Source organism: Scardinius erythrophthalmus (assembly GCF_964197995.2).
Source record: "Scardinius erythrophthalmus genome assembly, chromosome: 11".
Classification (NCBI taxonomy): Eukaryota; Metazoa; Chordata; class Actinopteri; order Cypriniformes; family Leuciscidae; genus Scardinius; species Scardinius erythrophthalmus.
In genome coordinates this window covers 32,337,662-32,359,982 of record NC_138231.1, presented here as the reverse complement: position 1 = coordinate 32,359,982, position 22,321 = coordinate 32,337,662, and positions in this window count along the sequence as shown.

Genomic DNA, 22,321 nt, shown 5'->3' with positions numbered 1-22,321 from the left:
TTGTATTTGCTATAACAACCTTCTCGCTCTACATTATCCCTTACTTGTTACATCCTTTTATCTCCCGAGTCTTTCTGGTAGAAATACAATAACGGTTCAAATGTTGACTTATATGTTACAAGTAAGTGATTTTACATAAGCTAGCACTAGACTAGACAATAAACTTGGAAACACTGACGCTAGGCTGCATTAAAAGGATCGTTCGACTTGGGACAGCCTTCGTCGGGCCGCTGTGACGCAATCGGCCTTCAAATGATGCAGCCCCTGAATTGGCACACAGCTACTAATTAACACAAGGACCCACAGTTAACGATCTGTCCCTCACAAACTGCGGGACTCCTGCCAGTATTGAGAATCGAACCCATAACTTTTGGGTTACAAGTCTGACTCTCTAACCATTAGGCCATGTGACCCTAAAAGTGTCATATAGCCAGTTTTTGTTCCTTCACAAGCCGCTTGTGCTCTTTTTGCAACTAAATCTGCCATAAAAATCTTCAATGATTAAATGTAATAAATCCAAACATGGAAACAGTAGAGCATTGGCGCTTGCAACATCAAGGTCATGGGTTCGATTCCCAGGGAAAGCAAGAACTGATAAGAATTTAAATGTGTACCTTGAAATACAATGTAAGTCGCTTTGGATAAAAGCGTCTGCCAAATCCGTAAATGTAGGAGTTTCACTATTTTATCTTTTCATTATCTTGAGAAAATCATTGAGCTGTCAGCCGCATCATCGCAGAAATATAAACCATTCCAAAAATAGAATCACCCAATCACTTGCAGTGTATCACAGACGTGGCTAGTTAGGACAAAGGATGTAAATATGAACATCCTTGTTGTCCAATTCTTGTGAAAATACCCAAGGCTGCATAAAGAACATAGACAAACCATATATTGTCACAATCTTGTTTTGACTGGATTCATACTATATCTGTCAATGCGGTTCTTACCATTTTCTGTTATGCAGTACTAATAAAAACATGCAATATTTCCCTGCCAATTTGCATATAAGCCCCCCAATTGTTTAGAGCCCCACCCGAATGCCCCTAATTTTGTTTTGGTTGGTGATGTATGAACTTGTGTGAGAGCGGGGACTGTTGGTGCAGCAGTGGAAGGCAAGAGAGTGATGCTAAAGCTAGTGGTGCAGAGAAGTGAAGGTATGCTCCATAATGCATGGTCCACCAACCACCCTCTGGGATTTGCTGCAAGATGGAGTCCAACTTCATTGTCTTCTAACTCAAATCCCAGTTTTCCAAAGCCCACAATCAAGAGGAGAGAAAACCCCCCAGGGGCAACGAGAGAACAGAGATGGATAGTGTGAATGAAATAGAAAAGAGAAGGGAGCGGGAGACAGACAATGAAACATGGAGAAAGCAAATTCTATTAGCCTACGTTAATTAAAAGAGTTATTAGATAGTTGCACTGGTCTGTATTGAAGTATTAAATATTCAATGTCCTGGCGTGTATCTGGCTTGCTTCAATTTTTGGTCCTTTCTGTTTTCATTGTCTGTGACAAGCTGCAGGGTGTGACTGAATGTGTCTATGTCTAGAGAGTGTTTCAGACCTGAAACTGTTTTGCTGTAGCAAGAGGCTTTTATGAAAGACAGAGTGGAATGAAAGTAAGAAATACACTGTGTATAAACCCGCACATAGGCACACAAATCCAGACAAACAGAAAACTGTAACAGTGATTGTAATGTAATGTGGGAACATTACAAACTTCCCCCCCCGTACCTCAGTGGAATAAAGCTATGGATAACATGACTAGAGGCTATACTCTAATAGAGAAAGAGAGAGAGAGAGACATTACAGCCAGGCTTTACTGGGCGGCATTGTACCTTTAAATGGGGGATGAAGAAAAAGGAAAATGGTGCTGCATGAGATTTTCATAAAGCCATGCATTTTCATTAACTGTTCAAAGAGGCATTTAGCAGTTCAAAAAAGGCCATTTAGGTTCTTCTTTAGGATCTGACTCAACGTGAATTGCAGTAAAAAAAAAATATACATATATATATATATATATATATATATATGCAATGAAATGTAGGGTGGGATGGTGGATGTTACTTTGGGATGGTAGGAATGAAAGACATTTTAGAGGAAAAAAAATGTTTGTTTTTTTAATTACTATATTCCTTGAAGTTCACTTTGTTGGAAAAAAAATCTAAAATATTAATTTAATAAAACATGACCATATTCCACTTTGTCTTTGATCCTCTGGCTGAAATGTTCCTTTTTGGGGTACTTGCCTTTTAAAGATGTAATCACCATGTAACAGAAGTAGCAACATATCTTTTCTTCCTTATTGTGACGTACATCCGAGTTAAATGAATTATTGAAAATAAAAAGAGAAAAGGACTTGGTTATATCCATTGGTTGTTAGAGGTAGATCTGAATGCAAGCTTAAAGGAGTAGTTCACTTTAAAATGAAAATTAGCCCATGATTTACTCCCCCTCAAGCCAGGTGGGAAGGAGGTGGGAGGTGGGAACCGGCAAACATTTAAAGATTTTAATAACGTAAAATAACCACACAACAAAACGAAAGTAAAGACCCTCACGGACGACTGCCGCCACACATAATAAAACAAAACATCAAATAAAACAGTCCAGGCCTGGTCCTCTCTCGATCTTCACTGTCATTGCTCCTCCTTTTATGCTTCCGCTCCTCCATGAGAGATACAAGGCCGTTGCGTCGCGCAGGTGTCGCTCATCACGGCCCTCGGCCTTGTCCTGCTCACCACAGAGTTATATTAATAAACACCCTGATGCTTCCGAGCTTTATAATGGTAGTGGATTGCAACCATCAGATTGAAGCTCAAAAAAGTGCATCCATCCATCATAAATGAACTCCACACGGCTCCAGGGGTTTATAAAGGCCTTCTGAAGCAAAGCGATTTTAAAGTCAACTACTCCTTTAAGGGTTGACTGTTAGAAAGAGGCCGGGTTTAAGAAAACTAAATGATTGGAGAAGACATTTCACCAAACGATCGAATTTGAAAAAAAAAAAAAGAAAAGAAAAAAGAAACATAGATGAATCATTCACAATAAGATCAATAGCATGTATGTAGAAAATAGATTTTGAATGAACTTTCATTTCTTGCTGTCATTAAGACAATCGAAATACCCACTGTAATGATGGCTAACATTTTGCATGGGAAATTACCAATGACCCCTCGATTATGCACATGCAACGGAACCAAATCGGAATTCCAAAAATATATATTTATAATTTACATAGTTTCCATGTCTACAAAGCCACCAACAGTGAAGATAATTCATACTAACACTATAGCTACAAACATGAAGGATTTATACATCTGTCTCTACATGTTTAGTCTGTCCCCTTCTCACAGAATAGAACTGTGTTATGCATATATAAAACAAATATTCTGTATCAGTTTATGCATTTATTTGACAAGCAGCCATGCAGCACGATACTCTTTCATACTCAATCACTGCAACAATTATGTATGTCAGCAGGACAGAGATATTCAAATGATGTCATGATTTGGGCATTTTTGCAGTGTAAACAACAAATGTTTTGAGTTCTAAAATGTATAGTATGTTTTTTTTTTTTAACAACTACTGCTTTTTCAAAGACCTTTTTAAGACTAAGTCAAGAAAATCGAAGGGAACACAATATGTCAATATGTTCTCTACATGTAAATGTCTAAAGAAAAACACAATGAGTTGTATTAACAACACTTCAGAGCTTGCTTCCAACAGATATACATTACTTTTTTAATGTATTTTACAAAAAACAATTTTTTTGCAGTGTTCAGTAATATGTTCAGTATTTTTGCCTTGTTTTTCAATAAAAAAAAGAAATGAAAAGATTCTTAAAACAAGATACATTTACTTGAGAGGCAAAATTATATCAGATAAGAAATCTTGTTTCCTGTGAAATTGACCAAGAGGAGTGAGTTTATTTACTTAATTCAAAGGGAAGTTTTCCTAACTCATTGACAGATATTTGTTCTTGTTTTAAGTATAAACTCACTTAATTTTGTTCAATATTTCAAGACTTAATTGTACATTTGCATCAAGTAAATGTATCCTTATTTAAAGATGCTTATCATTATAGAATATTTGATTCTTCAGTTCATAACTTGATTAAAGATTACAAACAATTCTGACGTGCACTGATAAATCATCCACAATAAAACTATGAAAGTGCATTAAGAAAGCAAATAGTGTTGGCCTACTGCTTTTAAGATTATACTCTGTTGTAATACAGTGAGGGACAAAACACAAGAGAGGAAGAAAACAACAAAGGAACAGAGAGAAAGACGTGTCATGGGTAATAAAAAGAGACCATCTCTAAGCTAAAGAGGAGAAACGAGAGGAAAAGGCACCAGCGTACATTAAGCGTCTCTGGCTGAATTATTCAAACACAAACAAAGAAGCATTTTGAAATATGTAGAACCACAAACATGCTCTTCAAAACACGGTCTTCACCTCAGGATAATAGCATCTGGGAATCTTTCTTGTCCGAGAGCAAAATCTTGCTTTAGAGGCGTTGAGCGGTATTCATGCTTTTGTACCACGGTATATCCCTTTATAAAAGTCCATTATTCTCCAGGAGTATTCACAGACACAAGGCCTTTATTTCCGCCTGTTAGTTTGATGTAGGTCTGCTTTCTCTCCTTTCGCTTGCCTTAGGTCTGCTTAATGTAATGTTCCCAGTGCTGGATTATATCATTATGAGCAGTAAGCCACATTTCCCGACCCAGTAGTTTGCTGTAACATGCACACCCCATTCAATTATTCAGCTGTTCATACACACATTTATGCATGATGTGGTTAGCCAGAGTAAAATTTTACTGCTCAGAATTTGCTTTTTAATAGCTCAGTAGACTTAATGCAGTATTTGGTTTCTCAAATGCAGTATTTTGGTTTCTCAATTTCTCCAAAAATTCCTTATGAGGATTAAAAATAGACACAAGCTAGTATGGCCAGATAAAAAGTCTTCCAAAATTTTTGAAGAAAAATTCATACTGAAATTTTTGGTCGCCGATTTCGGTATTTCTGCAAATCTGAGCATAGTTTAAGATCTTGTTGAGGAGATCACGTCTGAGATTGTGGGGTGTATTTTCTTGGGAGAAAAATCTCAGAAGCAGCAGACTGGCCATTAAAAAGTCTCCATTTGTTCTCTATTTAATCTGTTTGCTGTTTAAACGGAATGAAACGGAAGTTGCGAACGTCTTTTCTTCTCTTTTATGAAGTATATCCGAGTAAAACGGCTTCTCGAGCAAGAAAGAAATGTAGGGTGGGACTTGATTTTGTCCATTGGGAATTGATTGGATGGTTGTGGTTTGCTACTGCTGTGATGTCATGTCATGTGAGTGACAGGCTGTCCCGCCCTCGCACCAGTAAACGCGTCATCAGAGAAGAGATGTCTGCGAGTCGGAGCGGAAGCCATTTTGTTTAAAGGGGGGGTGAAACACTCAGTTTCAGTCAATCTTATGTTAATCTTGAGTACCTATAGAGTAGTATTGCATCCTTCATATCTCCAAAAAGTCTTTAGTTTTATTATATTTATAAAAGAAAGATAGGCTGTACCGAGTCATTCCGGAAAAAAACGAGCGTCTGGAGGCGTACTGTGTGGGCGGAGCTAAAGAATTACGAGCGCTGTTCACTGTTTACTTGCTGTGCTGACGCGCCGATAGCTAACAACACACAGACATTTGAAGCAGTTTTACTCACCGCCTGCGGTTCCAACGCACGACCGTGAACCTTTATCGTTGGGACTGCTCCATCCTTAAGCATTAGACGATCTGCAAATCTGGCGTCGAACTGGGCTTTGTTTATAAAACAATCATCGTCGAAATGCAGGGAACAGGGAACTCCGTTGATGCTCTGGAAAAACAAACTCCATCCACTGGTCCCTTAACGCTGGGTTCTTTGGGAGTCTGTGCAGGGTTGTCTTGCCCTGGCAACCAAAAACCCACTTCTTTCTTTGACAACGCGAGCACAGCGCTTTGATGGGCGTACTGCTTTCGCTCTCTGCTCGTCGCTCCGGTCTACAGGGGTGCGCGCGCGCCCTTCCAGGAGAAGTGCCTTTAGGACCCTTATAAGGAAATTCCGCTCCATCTGAGCACACAGGCCCATATTTTCGAAAAAAAACTTCCAAAACTTGTGACAAACCGGAAGGAGTATTTTTGCCACAGAAATACTCCTTCAAATGTACAACTTAATTTTTGAAACTTTGTCTATGTTTAGCATTGGAATCCAAATCTTTAACAGTGTAAAAAACTCAGTATGCATGAAATAGCATTTCACCCCCCCCCCCCCTTTAAAGATTACGAGTGAACATGAATTTTAAAAATGTTCACAAATAAATCATTTATAATAAATACCTCAATATTCCAGTAAAAGAATATCACGTTGATTTCATGGTCACTTTTTTTGTTGTCATTTTCCTTCCAGTATCCACAAGCGTGCGGTTTAAGATATTCTGTTGAAAGATTTCAAGATATCAAAAAGCATCTAAACCACCTGAAAACAGCCGGTATGAAATATCATCAGAGGACATTTGTCTAAAGGAGCCTCTTTTTGTGACACAGCATGGCAAAGTGCTCTGATTTACTTGGCATTTCAGCGCACTGCATCCAAAACAGGACTGAATGCATTATGTGAATGACTCTCTCTTCCCCAGAGCTGTGGACAAACCCTGTCAGTACAATGATATAGCTGGCCCGATCTCCCATGTCTACTCACATCAACACAGACAAGGAGAGAGAAGCTCTTGTTGACTCTTCAGGCCATTTCTGTGGACATTAACAAGCCAAAGTAGCGTCCTGCTTCATTCCCTTTGTCATGTGATCTGGGATGTCCTATAGCATGTGGAGGTAACACAATATGTATGCTGACATCCACAAATGTAATCAGATTTAAATATAGGAGATTGAGGGTACATTATGACTCTACTACACATCAATCCAGGACTGAATGCTTCATGTAGCTACAGTACAGTATATGGGGGTGCCAGATCCCACTCAATTCAACTAATAATGACATTTCTGTCATTTATTAACCTGAGAGTCATGCCGTTTCAAACTCATATGGCTTTCTTTCTTCCATGTAAGAACACAAATGAAGAATTTTTGAAGAATGCACTGAATATAAAATAAAAGTTGTTCAAAGTTGTAAAAAAAAAACTTTATTGGAGTACATTTTACACGAAAAAATTTCAGTCTTTCAACATATTTCATGTTTAATTCAATGTGTTACTTGCCGTTCCTTTGTAATTATTTAAGTGTAATGAAAGTGAACAGACTGGGGCTGTTAAGCAACAAAAATAACAAACAAGCGCCATAAAAGTATCATTAAAGCAGTTCAAATGACTTATACACTATATGGGCAATCCCTATGCCCTACTCACTTTGTTGAAGTGACCATTGCATGTTCTTTTCGCTAACGGGCCTGTGGAAGGGCCCTTTGTGAAGGGATTCAGTTGTTCACTTTCGTTTGGAACTCTCCTACAAATGGCATCCCCTTCTCGAAGTGCCTATCAAGGATGCCGTTTGAAATTCGCCTAATGTCTTCTGAAGCTATATAACAGATTTGTGTGGAACAAACTAAAATTACAGTGATTTTTCAACCCGACCTCATGAGAAAACATAAATGAAAGCTTTAGCATAAAGTTCTGCCGGGAAGACTTAATTGTTACGTCACTTTACCTTTCATCTATCCAATCACATTATCACACTCGTGGTATAAAAGATCGGTACTTACTCATGTTTGAGTTCGCAGATGCTGACGCTCCAATTCACCACCATCCTCCCCACCACCTCCAAGTCTAATTCTTCCCTCCATCCTCCCCATCACCACCACCAGGATGGTCCCTTCCATACTTCACGGGGGTCGGCTGTGCCTCTGCCTTCATCTTCAGGCAGGATATGCAGAGTCCGGACCCTCAGATTGCGAGCTACGGACGGGGCCTATGCCAAAGTACTTTATTGCTTGCTGGGTTGTTAATAAATGGATAATTGTCACAGTATTTATTCTCCCGAGTCTTTCTGGTAGAACTATTTTTAGAGGTGGCGATTTCGTATTAATTTTACGATGTGATTTGTGGAGAAACAATTTTTTAGGGAAAAGTATGACGGTCCAACTCTAAACATAACCGTCAGTGGGGCATAAGCAGATCATATGAAACCGTGTTGGATTTGCCACCGAAAATCTTCCCCCCTGGCTCCGCCATAGCTCTCAAATCACAGTTTGGTTATGTCAAATTGTGTGTTTTGTGTACTACGAAATAAAAAAATTAGTTCTCATGGGGTTTGGAATCCCATGAGGGTGAGGATATTTTATTAACCTTTTTATTTTGTTATTTGTAAATTTTGCCTTTCACAATGAATCATTAGCAAATGTGACCCTGGATCACAAAACCAGTCACAAGTCGCACTGGTATATTTGTGGCAATAGCCAACAATACATTGTATGGGTCAAAATTATCGATTTTTCTTTTATGCCAAAAATCATTAGGATATTAAGTAAAGATCATGTTCCATGAAGATATTTAGAAAATTTCCTACCGTAAATATATAAAACATTTATTTTTGTGAGTGAATGCAGCACAATCGCGAACATAAAAGCACAACTTTAAAGGCGGTTTTCTCAATGTTTAGATCTTTTGCACCCTCAGATTCCAGATGTTCAAATAGTTGTATCTCGGCCAAATATTGTCCTATCCTAACAAACCATACATCAATGGAAATCGTCTCCGGTTACTATCGTAACCTCGGTTCCCTGAGAGGTGGGAGCGAGACATTACGTCAGCGTGACGTATATGGGAACTCCTCCTTTCTCCACTTTTGCTGAAATCTTATGGGCTAAGGCCAGCTGGGCAATTGACGCGAAGCATGCAAATACTGACAGGTTCGCGGGCAGTATAAAATGCATGGGCGCGGCAAATAAGTCAGAATCACGACTGAACGCTAGCACAGCTGATCAAACAGCGAGCACGGCGGCTAACGTAATGTCTCGTAACGTAATGTCTCGTAACCGGAGACGTTCCCTTTTGAGGCGGTAACTTCAACATTACGTCAGCGTGACGTATATGGGAACTGCATAAAATCCCGCCGTGAGAGCAGTGAGATAAGCCCACATAACGGGGTCAAGCTACACCACTCGTAAGAGACAGACAGTTCTTCTAGCCAATAGCCGTGCTGCTAGGGATACCCGCATCTGATAGGCGGAACTAGACCAATGGCGCGTCTTCTCAACCGTATAAAAATTTGCATATCCCAATGCAAAGAAAAGGGAAGGCTGCACTAATAAGGGCAGACACAACACAATAAGCACTCAAGCATGAGAGTTAATACTGTCGACGACATTAGCGGTGACAGCTGCATCAATAGTCATAAGCACATAAGTCATAAGTTAGCAACATAATGGTAACTACTGCATAGCTAATTATAATCGCTCATAATACATGAGTTAAGCTCAACTCACCGAAAGCACTTGAAACGCTACAGAAGGTACATCCAGCTTGTAAAACCTGGCGAAGGTGTTCTGAGAAAGAAAACTTTCCCCTGGCATTCGTAAGCCAAAGTAATAGCGTCCACAATCCAGTGAGCAAGTCTCTGTTTTTAAACACAACATCCTTTAATAAGGCGGCTGAGCGATCCACATACATCCGCAAAGCCCTGACAGGGCAAACAGCGCTCTGAGCGTCAGAGTCACGCGAGGCTGACGGCTGACGGCTGACGGCTGACGGCTGACGGCTGACGGCTGACGGCTGACGGCTGACGGCTGACGGCTGACGGCTCAGCAGATAAAGCTGGCCGGGAAACAACCTGTACTCTGAACAGTGTATTGAGAGTCTTCGGAATGTAGCCTGGTCTCGGCCGGAGAGTGACACTGCAGTCGCCAGGTCCGAAACAGATGCAATCGTCGTTCACCGAGAACGTGTGTATGTCACCAATGCGCTTCGCCGAAGCGAGACCAAGAAGTAAAGCCTTCTTCAGGGAAAGCCCCTAAACTGCAATCAAGGCTAGTGGTTCGAACGGTGGCAGAGATAGAGCCCTCAAAACTAGTGCTAAATCCCACGGCGGCATGGAGGGCGGCGTGAAGGACACAATCTCCTCACTCCCCTGAGAAAACTGATCATCAGAGCGTGCTTACAGATCGATTGCCCGTCAACCGGGGAACGAAAAGCAGCAATAGCGGCCACATACACCTTCAGCGTGGATGGCAAACTCCCGCTATCCATTCTGTGCTGAAGAAAGCGCAGAACATCTGACATGGAACAGCTACCCGGGTCAATACCGATGTCTTGGCACCATTTTGTGAAAACTCCCCATTTCAGAGCATAGAGGCGCCTGGTAGAAGGCATGCACGCCTCTGCGAGTGTGCTTAGCACTCGTGAATGCAGAGTGTCCCGCTCATTTAAGGTCCCCACAATGGCCACACATGAAGGTTCCACAGCTCGGGGCTGGGGTGCCATATCGTGCCTTTCGCTTGAGACAGCAGATCCTTCCTGAGGGGGATTTTCCATGGGGGAGCCACCAATAACTCTCTCAGGTCCGCGAACCAGGGCAGATTCGGCCAGTTCGGGGCCACCAGGATCACTGACACTTTCTCCTCCCTGATCTTGCATAACACCAAAGACAGAATCTTTACCGGAGGGAACGCATAAAGCCTGGTTTCCGGTCAGCACAATGTCAGGGCATCCCCTCTCAGCGGGGCGTGAGAGAGTGAGAAGAATGTCTGACAGTGCGTGTTCTCACTTGTGGCAAACAGATCGACTTCCGCCCTCCCGAACCGATCCGGGGTGAAGTCTCCCCTCTCCTTGAGGAATCCCGTTCGTTGAAAGCATGTCCGCTCCACGGTTCAGGAGACCGGGGATGTGCGCCGCTCTTATAGAGAGAAAGTCCATAAGCGTCCATAAGCCTGTATGAACAGAGCTCTGGAGCGTACGCTGCCCTGGCGATTTATGTACGAGACCACAGACGTGTTGTCGGTTCAAATCAGTACATGTTGCTGCTCCAATTTTGACCGAAAAGCTTCCAGGGCTAAGGACACCGCCTTTAACTCCAGACGGTTTATGTGCCATTTTCTCTGTGACTCCGACCACAGGCCTGAGGTAGGCATGCCCAAGCACAGCCTGAGGTTGACACGTCCGTCGAGACCACGGTGCGCTGTGTCACGATACCCAAAGAAACTCCTGGGCTGACAGCCAAAACTGCACGGCCGCATATGTAGCAGGCCCAGATGGCACACTGAAGAAGCCGCCGCCATCAGTCCCAGAAGCCTCTGAAATTCCCTCAGCGACACAGACCTACCCGGTCTGAAACGGCGCAGAGTCGATGGTATTGTCTCTATGCGCTCTTGAGAAAGGTGGGCTCGCATCGCCATCGAGTCCAAACATATTCCCAGATATGTTACAGTCCGACTCAGCATAAGCATGCTTTTCTGCATATTCACACGCAGTCCCAGCGTATCCAGATGGCGAAGCAGCGTTTCCACATGACTGATTAGTCATCTCTTGAGTGGGCTAAAATCAGCCAGTCATCCAGATAATTCAGGATGCGCATTCCGTTCGATCTGAGGAGAGAAAGCGCTACGTCCACACTTTGAAAATGTGCGAGGGGCTAGGGCCAGCCCGAACGGGAGCACTGAATACCAATAAGCCGTGCCTTCGAAAGCAAACCTCAGGAAGCGCATGTGGCGTGTCGCTATATGAATATGAAAGTACGTGTCCTTTAAATCCACTGAAGCGAACCAATCCCCACGACGAGCTTGTGCCAGGATCTGTTGCCGTGTTGTCATTCTGAACGTGCGCTTGTGAAGCGCTCGGTTGATGGGTCTCAGGTCCAGTATCGGACGGAGTCCCCCATCCTTCTTTGGCACCTCAAAGTAATGGCTGTAGAATCCGCTCTCCTGCTCGCTCGGAGGGACATACTCTATCACTCCTTTCTCGAGCAAACTGAGAACTTCCTGTCTCAGAACGGGAGCGTTTTGGGGTAAAGTTAGTGACGGGACAACGCCATTGAAGCGGGGTGGCCTGCGTCTGAACTGGAGAGAATATCTGTGCTGAATTATACCCAGTATCCACGGCGAAACGCTCGGAATAGCCTTCCACGCATCCAGGAAGTGACACAGCGGACGTGTTAACTGTACGGCCGCCGTAGTTACTTACGCCGTGTTTTGACTGGAGCCCCGCCCCCGCAAGGCTCGAATCACTGGCGGGAGGGTGGCTCGCGGAGGGCTTTGTGTGGTGTTGGCATTCTCGTGCCCACGAGAGGCTATTATAGTTATGGGCTGTGGCTCTGTGCTGCTCTGAGGCAGGGCGAGTGACACAGTGTAGGGTACAAGAAGAAAAAATAGCTCTTTTTGTGAAGGGATGCATGTTTTTATTGTGGAACTCACACAAAGAGAAATCACATTCACACACATATTGCAATTGTTGCCCGTAGGAACATGAGGGAGCTAGGGCTGAGGCTGGCGAGATGCCGAGGAAGAGCGGGATCACAACGGTGTCTGGAGTGAGCGACGGGGCATCATGTAGCTTTGGCATGCTTTTGCGTCTCGGAAAAGCGCTCCGTGACCAATTCCACGGCATCGCCAAAGAGGCTGGAGGGAGTGACTGGAGCGTTTAGGAGCGTCTTGCGGTCCACGTTCTTCAGGTCAGCTAGTGTCAACCATAGGTGCCTGTTAAGGATGACTAAGAACCCCATGGAGCGGCCGATGGCCTGTGCAGAGCGCTTGGTAGCCATCAGCACGAGGTCCGTCAGCATCCGCAGCAGCGTCACTGTCCAGGGTTTGAAGCAGCTTGGCCTGGAATACTTGTAGCATTGCCATGGTGTGAAGAGCTGAAGCTGTCTCTCCCGCAGCTCAATAGGCCTTATCCGCCTGGTGGGCCGTGAACCTGCACGGCTTGGACGGCAAGCTGCAGTCCAAGTCCAACGCAGATGAAGACGGGCACAGGTGCGCTGCAACAGTCTCCTCGACAGGGGGGCATGCGCACATATCCGTGGGCTTCCGCCTCATCCACATGAGCGAACATGGCCTGCATGGCAGAGTGGGTGCGCGCCAGTTGGGGTGCAGCCCACGACTTCACCACATGCTCATGCACGTCTGGGAAGAACGGGGAAGCTCTGCGTCCGCGAAGCTGACGGTGTCAAAATCCTTGTCTTCGGCGGTAGAGGGTCCACCAGCTGGCCTAATCCCCACTGTTGCCTGAGCCATTTCCCTTCTGGCTCTGAGGGCGCGCACTGACAGCTCGGCACAGTGGGCGCACATGAACTCGTCCGTCAGTGCCACCTTGGCGTGGGCGAGGCCCAGGTAGGCAACACAAAACTGATGAGGGTCGGGAGGGTCGATGGGGCCTGCACAAATCTGGCATGTAGCAGACATTGTATGCCGAGAAGAAAAAGGTAATTAGTCTTCTAAGTGCACCTTCCACGATGACTTGATAGCACGATGATTTAAGCATGAAGTAAGTGATTCGGACGTATTTGCCGCGCCCATGCATTTTATACTGCCCGCGAATCTGTCAGTATTTGCATGCTTCGCGTCAATTGGCCAGCTGTCCCCAGCTGGCGTTAGCCCATAAGATTTCAGCAAAAGTGGAGAAGGGAGGAGTTCCCATATACGTCATGCTGACGTAATGTTGAAGTTACCGCCTCGAAAGGGAACTTATTTATTCAGCTTTCAGGTGATGTATAAATCTTAATTTAAAAAAAATTGACCCATGTGACTGGTTTTGTGGTCCAGGGTCACAAATGTTTTGGTTTGGACTAAGGCATAAAGGAAAATCTGAGTGCTACACACCAAACTTGTACATGTGGGGGAGTGAGTTTGACCCTGACAGCAATGGCAAAGCAGGAATGTAAAAGGCAGAGTTGTTCTCCCTGTATCAGTTGATCAATGTCATCTCCATCCTCCAGCCAGCACAAAGTCCTATTTTTAGAGCCTCAAACTCAAACTCCCCTTCACGCAGTCTTTCTCTTACATACACATGCAGTCCTCCCTTTCTCTTTACTGGTCCTTTTCTACAAATGTGCAGTTCATAAATCTACATAGGCTACCCCTTGCCGAAATCCCCTTTAAGATGTTTAACCTCCTTGTTTAAAAATAGAAAAGGACATAAAACTGTGTTCCCTGCAACACTTTTCAGCACCACGGCAAAATAAAACATATCCTATTTACCTGAGTAACTTGTGAATTCGTATTTGCAGTCTGTAGCGTCTTTGTGTTGAGTTTTCCTTGCGGGCTGCACGTGTAAACAAACCTAACGCGCCAACTCACGAATAAATGACTCTTATGAGTCGCTTAGTAGTGATTCAAAAACTTACATCTTGACCAGCGTGGCACGACCAATATGGAAGCATATGGGTAGCAATATTCAATTTCAAATGTAATATGCAAAATGACAATGCAATATGTAAAATGGCAATGCATTTCTGTATTTAAATGGACATTTTCCATTACATTTGTGCAACGTTTGGTACAAAATGAAAAAGATAATTCAATTATATAATTTACCATTTCATGCACTGAATACATATTTTAACGCTTTATAAGTTGCAAAATGAAAATGAAAATGTATTACAGAAATGATATGTTTAACATACAAGCAAAAACTGTTGCAAAATGTATTTAAATGTTATTTTTCTTAATTGCATTTTCACTCTCAGTTAAGACACTTGCGATTGCATTTTCATTAAATGTATTGTAATGAATGTAGCAAAATTCAATGTGCAAATTGAAAATACATTGCGCCCCGCCCCACCACCCTGTCAATCACTGCGTGAAGGCGGGGCTCGGCAGCAGGTAAACGTAGGCTATGTTATGTATTTTGAGGTGTTGGGTGGGAACATGGCGGTGGCAGAGCTGAAATGAGCGTTAAATTCACCGGCAGATGAAGTGGAGCGTGAACAGACAAATTATAGTGTTTCTGAAGATTATTACCCGTCTGCAGGTGATAGAACCAGTACGATGTTGAAACGTCTGAGAGAATTTTCTGCCTTATCAGGCGTCGACATTTGGTGTCAACATTAAACTGAGCTGCTGTTGTCTGATGCTGGACTGTGTTAATGATGGTTTAGTTTTGTATAAAGTATTATTATTGTCTGATACACATATGCTTATCTTTATTTTTATTACTATTAACTATAATTACCCAATAATGTTGGAGATCATACAGTTTTTCCTTACAAATGCATGTCTATTACTCTTAGATTACAGAATATGAAGGGTCAAAATGTGACCGCGCTTTATTTCTTCATAACTGACTGTAATGTTCAATAAAGTGACTCCTGTGATGTATGGCCATCTCCCATTTCTATTTTATTAAGCATATTGATCAGATATTAATAAATATATAGGGTCATGGTCATGGAATCTGACGGGTCAAAGAAGACTATTTGGGTGAATGTGGAGCAGGTCGGGCTGGTGACGTCATCATCTATATAATTGTCTAATATTTAAAAAAAACGCAGCACAAACTAATTTTTTACCGGCACAAAACAGCACAAACGAAGCACAAACAAACAAGGCTATTTTGCGTAAATTTGGAGCATGTGGGGGGCTGAATGACCAATAAATATTATTTTAATATCTAAGAAACCGAAGCAGCACAAAATAAACATTTACCGGCACAAACGAAGCACAAACGATTGAGCCTATTTTGGGTGAATTTGGAGCAGGTCAGGGGCTGGTGACGTCATCGTCTATAATTCGGTCTAATATTTTACAGCTACAATTTGTCTTTTTTTTTCACCGCTAGGGGTCGCTAACCTCTTACAATAACAAAGGGGTATGTTGATGACGCATAAGCAGAATTATGGAACTTCTCGTCATGGCGAAGGATCTAATAATGTTTATGGATGAATACATTGATGTTTTTAACATAACCGTGGTATGAAGCAGGTCGCGACTGCTAATGAAAGACATATCAGCGCCACACGCGAGTCCCGCGGATATAAAGAAATAAGGACATTTCATTCTACCGAACTACCAGCAAGTGCTGAATAAGGCCTTTGAAGCCTTTAATACTCACACAGGTAAGTTTATTTGATGAATTTTAAACTTGTGAGGTAACGCAGCGCTGTTTCAATTGGTCTACACTATTGCACTAAACTGCATTTGAGTGTGTAGACCAAGCGGCAACATTCTGATCTGAAAAATGAAGCATACCCGGAAGTGCGAAAAACTGCAATACATCGAAAATCCGCTAGGGCGAGGTTCCAAAAGGGAGCAAATGTCCATAACCCCCATGTTAAAATGTCCGTTTTCACAGCATAAATTCATGTTTTTACAGGTTGGTCCCATGGACTTTTATTGTATTTTTCGATAGGTTCCGAGTGCCTGACAACCACGAGGGCTGTGAATTTTTTTCTAACTCGTTAGTTTAGATCGTATTTAGATTTAAAATATGTGACAATAAGGGCGTGGTTAACTTTGATTGACAGCTTGATTGACAGCTGACACGGAGAATGACAACATAAGAAGCGCCATTTTTTAATACAGTTTACATATAATACTACTGTTTCTGTATCATGAAATGTAGTTTTAAGAGTTTTTCAGGCGAGAATGTAGTTGTTTAAAGCTCAAATCTGTGGTTTATTTATAAAGATTTATGAAAATTGTATCCAGTTGTGAGATCCAGCGGTGACCGGGCGCTCGGCGCTCATGTACCCCGCCTGGAACAGCCTTTCCTCGGCTAGTCGTTCTGAGGTTTGCCGCTGACTCTGGCGTCTCTGTAGTGGTAAACATGAGATATAATTCGTCTTGTGTATATCTAACGGGCGATTTTTGGTCTCGTAAATCTATAATTTGTTCCCTGGCCAATCGTTTTGGCTGAGGGGAAGTTTCATAACTTTATAAGCTATTTAACTTTACCGTTGTATGGGTAGACTAGATCGAGCGCTGATTTTGTATGTTTGACTGAATTGTTTGCTTTATTTGTATAACGTTAGCTTCTTGTAACTTTACCTTTTACTTATACTTTTAAAATTTTATAATAGCTAATATTGATAAAACTGAAATTTTAAATTTTAATACAACAAATATGATCTGTAATGTTGTTTACTGCAACATCTGTTGTTTAGTACAAATGCACATATTGCCTGGACCATATTAAAATGTTTAATATTTTTATATTATATTTAAAACGAAAAGAGGCAGGTTTGTGTTTTATATTTTGTTTGTTTTTTATAAATAGGCAAACGTTATGTGCAGTGAATATAATCAATACGCGTTGCCTGAACCACATTTGTATGGCTATAATGTTTAAGATTTCTTTAAATGAAAACGAAAAAAGTTAGTATGGTGTTTTATAACATATTTTGTTGCCTAAAATATACACAGAGATAACCGAAGTAGCAGAGCGAGCTGAGTGACGCGCGCTGCGTCAGAAGGTGGGCGGGGTTAGGATTTCCCAAGATTTTCCAAGATGGCGCCGCCCATACCCCCCATAAACGCAGTCTGCAGTAACACATCTCTGTCCATGCGGGGGCGCTCGCAGGCGAGTTCAGAATGAATGGAGGTCTATGACGCTATAACCATCAAAATCCACTTTTCTCAGGATATAATTTGTTGTCTAGTAATTTGAATGTTGTATTCGAAAGGAGATGCAAAGAAATTACACATTGCTGGGTGTTAGATTTTTTAGAGTCACTTATTTGCTTTAAAAAGTCTTTTAAAATGTCAATGACGTCATACACATCGTACGACCTGAGATACTGCTTTACGGCAATCCTTCAGTCACTATGGTGCTTTCGCGCTCTGCACTTTCTTTTCTCTCGAGGCATCGGACAACACAGCTGACACAAGTAAATACACGTGCTAAAAGAGTTTTTGTTTTGTTTGTTTCTGGTCCCGCTTTGGATGCCACAATGCCATCAAGTGGTATCTCTGGTCGTAATCCTTCACTGACCAATCAGCGTTCATTAGCAGAATGCTAGCGTGTTATGGGCAACACTAACCTGCACGAAATCCAAAGGACATAAGTACTCGTTCATTCAAATTTCGACCCATAACCCATGTTGAACTTGCAAAACCTACAATAAAATCTGAGATTTCTCAACGGCATTCAGGTGAAAGAGACAAATTTAGCCGTCTAGCCCCATAGACTCCCATTCAGTCTGCACTCGCCCGCGATCACCTCCAGTGGAATTCTAATGGAACTGCAGCCAAGATCGATACAATGGGGCTAATAGGAAGTGACAAGGCTCTCCGTAGACGGGCTCTGGTTTGAATCAGTGTAATGAATCATTTACAATAAGTCGACTAGTACAGACTGAGGTTACCAACTGAATCAATATTTGACTTATTTACTCTCAAGTTTTGTGAGCAGGACATTTTATTATTTTTTTATCTTTATGTTTTTCAATAAGGTAATTTCTGTCAATTAAAATCATCTAGAACTGTACCTTGTTCCATGAAGTCTGATAGAGTTCATGGAACAAAGTTCAGTTCTAGATGATTTCTAGTCTCTAGAAATCTTTATAGAGTCTCTATCTGTGATCTAGTGATTTTTTTGTACTGTGGAATATCTGTTATGTCAAATAACTTCCTTAGAGCAGTACTAAAATTAGATTATTTTTTGTAAAATAATTATTTATTATTTATATATTTAATAATTATATTATTATTTATAAAATAATGATTAGTCTTGGAACAAGATTTGTGTGTCCATACAGTTGCTGTTTTCAATTTTTAAGTACAATCAACTTTCAATTTCAACTTGAATTAAATTAAACTGACTTGAGCTGAATATTGTATAACAAAAAAGTTTAAAATTCCTTAACTTATTTTAATAGCTGAAGAAATGTAAAAACATATTTTATCATAACTTATTGATCATATAAAATTTTAGTGTAAAAAGATAAACATGCACCGACAATAGGTATGTGAACATATGAACAGAAATGTATATCTCATCGTATTTCTTTTATATTAAGTAAATCCCTGCAGCACTCACTGCCCTTCCTTCTCTTACACACACACACACACACACACACACACACACACACACACACACACACACACACACACACACACACACACACACACACACACACACACACACACACACACACACACACACAGACAGACAGAGAGAGAGAGAGAGAGAGAGAGATGGCGTAACAAAGGATCAAGTGTTCCACTGGACTGGCCAGACCATTTCTGACAAAACCGAGCACAAAAAAAAAAAAAAAAAAAAAACTGAAACAAAGGAGAGAGAAAGAGTGTGATGGAACATGAAGTATAAAAGGAAATAAGAAAAGAACTCTAAATATAAAACGCAGGAAGGAGTTTTATGTGTGTATATATACGTAGAGAGTGTGGAATGAAGGAGATAGCAGCACAGAGAAAAGCTTATTCCCCATCCTTCATGTGACCTTAAGGAACAAGACTTCCACTTTTTAGCTCTCTCATTCTCTCAGTCACACACAATGGGATGTGGGGAGGCCAGGCTTTGATGTTGGCACAATAATCTCAGTCCCCGGAGAATGTTAGATAGAGAAGGAGGAGCAAAGGATAGCCCTGAAGGGAGTATAGAAATACACAAGATTATGTGTGTGTGTGTGTGTGGACTGTAGACTGACTCAAATGATGGAGGCAGGCACACACAGACCCAGATAATGACCCAGCTGCCAGTAAATACTTTTAAGGTCAAGGTATGCAACGGCATTTCCTTTTTCCTTTTAATGGAGCCCATTTAGCATGCATATATACAATTATCTCATTCCAAAACCTAGTGAGCTGCATATGTAGGCAACATTTTAAGGCATTACAGGCACACTGACTAAAAATAAAAAGACTGTTTAACAAAAATGTTAAATAAGATATCTAATTTTATCAAAATTCAGTGGCAGCAGCAGAAGGTGATCCATAAAGCACCGCTTCAAGCTCAGTGAAAAATGAATCCAAAATGGTGTTTAAGGTGAGATAAATATTATTTATAGATTAAGTACAGTACTGGTATTAAAAATGTCTTATTTTACATGTGAACATGTATATGTATTTTTTTTTTTGTGCTATGTATTTTATTAGTGTTGCATCTAAATAATTTATTTTTAACGAAACACCAAAATTAGTTTACATTTAGCCGAAAAATAAATAGATAAAGTTTCTGTAATCAAATTTGGGTAAATGGAAAACTGAACCTGGTATGATAAAGTAAAGCAGTGGTAGTGAAGTTATTATAACCACAAGCAACTTAACTTACCAGTTTTGGAAATGTTGTTTTGAATTTATTGCACCAGTGTGTAAGACTATTTTGTAGTGTGTGTGTGTTTGTGAGGGCTTGTGTGTGATGTCTGAGGGCAAAGTTTTTTTTTTTTTTTTTTTTTTTCAGCAAGAGTGAATGGTTTTGAGTGTAGAGCATGATTTTGACCTAAAAATAGGATGTTTGAGGAATTGGGTAAGATGTTATATTTGTGTTTACTGTTTTGAGAATACGAGGCATAGTTTCAAGAAATGTGTTTAAGCAATCGAGAAAAACTAAGAGCATAAAGCTTTTAGCTCAGAAATATACTAACATAAAACACAATCGAAATCAATTCCAAGTCAAGTCTCTCATGTGGTGTGCTATTAGTGATTTGCTACCCATGTAGAGCATTCTAAATCGGTCACTGGTGAGCTCCCATGATGCTTAGGACCCTGCCTTAGAAGACAGCTGCTAATGCATCAATGTAGCAAAGAAAACCAACAAATCAGCATTTCCAAAATTAGACTTTTATTGGTCATTTGGGCTGCAATGGGTCATAATATCAACATGTAATTGCAAACAGAGCCCACAGAAGTCTGGACAGCCATCGTCCATTAAAAAGCTGTTAATCATTTTATGGCTGTGAGCCTCATGAGTGGACTGGCCTCGTACTTACATCCTGCTCTTTTGATTGGCCCTCTCTGACGGTATCCAGTGATACACACGCACGCACACACACGCACACACACCATTACGGTTCTCTAACAGGCAGAGACAGTTATGATGAGGGCTTAGGTCCACCATTACAGTTTAGTTCAAACGTGAAGATCCCGAAGGATCGTGCATTTAGGAGTATGGCCTCGGAGCCTTGAACGTCAGTCGACCTCTTTGATCCATGAGAGTGGCCCGGGGGAGAAGACAATGGAAATGCAGAACGTAGCAGAGAAGAACAAAAGAAGCGGAAGATCAACATGGAATCCTTGACGAAGGACGTCAAGCAATGAAATTAGAGAACGGGCAAATGGAAGGTCATTAACTGGGCCAGAAGGGCGAAATGAAAAAGGAATGTTAGGTCATGAAAGGGGAGGGATGAAAACAATGGGTCTCTGGACCAAACTTCTGTCTCACTTATTCGATTTAGTCTCATTCAAGGTGGGCATTTCTTTATTTGTGTGTAAATCAATTTCAGAAAGACTGTTTTATACGTAAAAGATAAAAACATGCAAAAATCCTTTTGTCTGTAGTCCAAATTATACATATACAAGTTCTTCACGCCCTGTTCTTCTTCGTAGACTACATCAAAAGAGGAAAAACAAAACAAAAAACTATGTACACGCCATTTAATTTACAGTGGAGTAAAAAATGAAAGAATACCAGGCATGAAAGAATACCAGGATGACTAAGGCAGATGACATTTCAAAAAACAGAATGTTTTCATTTGCAAAATACTAAATCACTTCAAAAAATGCAGAGAGAGAGAAAATAAATGAACAAAACGAAGAGTTCTGCTACCTAATAATAATGCTCGTCTCCCATTTTGCAACCGGCTGCATAAGTTAACGTTTTGGTGGAAAAACAGTGAATATATAAAAAAAAAAAAAAAAAAAATAGGAAAACGCCAAAAAAAAAGGAAAAAAGAAACTGAAATCTATTTTCTAGCATACTGTACAAAGCTGTTCTCTCTGTCTTGCCGCTCTCATTCTTCCAAAGCTTTCGTTTTGATACGTGACGTGAACGAACAGCGTGATGGTGAGAAACGCAAACAGAAGCATCAACGTTATAAACAGGCTCACGACATAAACACTCCAAAACTCTGAGCCACCAAAGCCATTGAACAGAAAAACAACATCATCAGATCAAATGAACAAAGAAAAAGAAAGAAAAATTTAAAAACGAAACAAAAAAAATGTACAAAAAGGCACGTAATATCCCAGTGCTTCTGTACTGTGAGATTCAAGTGTAACTTAGCATTCATTTAACGTTCTTTAAGCGTTCCTTCATACGTTTCGTACCGATGATCCTTCAAACTTAGGCGAAAAAAATCCTGGACTGAACCAAACCTAGGCAGATTTCCTTCATTAGACCCCCTTCCGTCAACAACAGAGGGCCTCGGAGAGACCTGGTTTTGTTTCCATGGTGATCTTCCTTCCA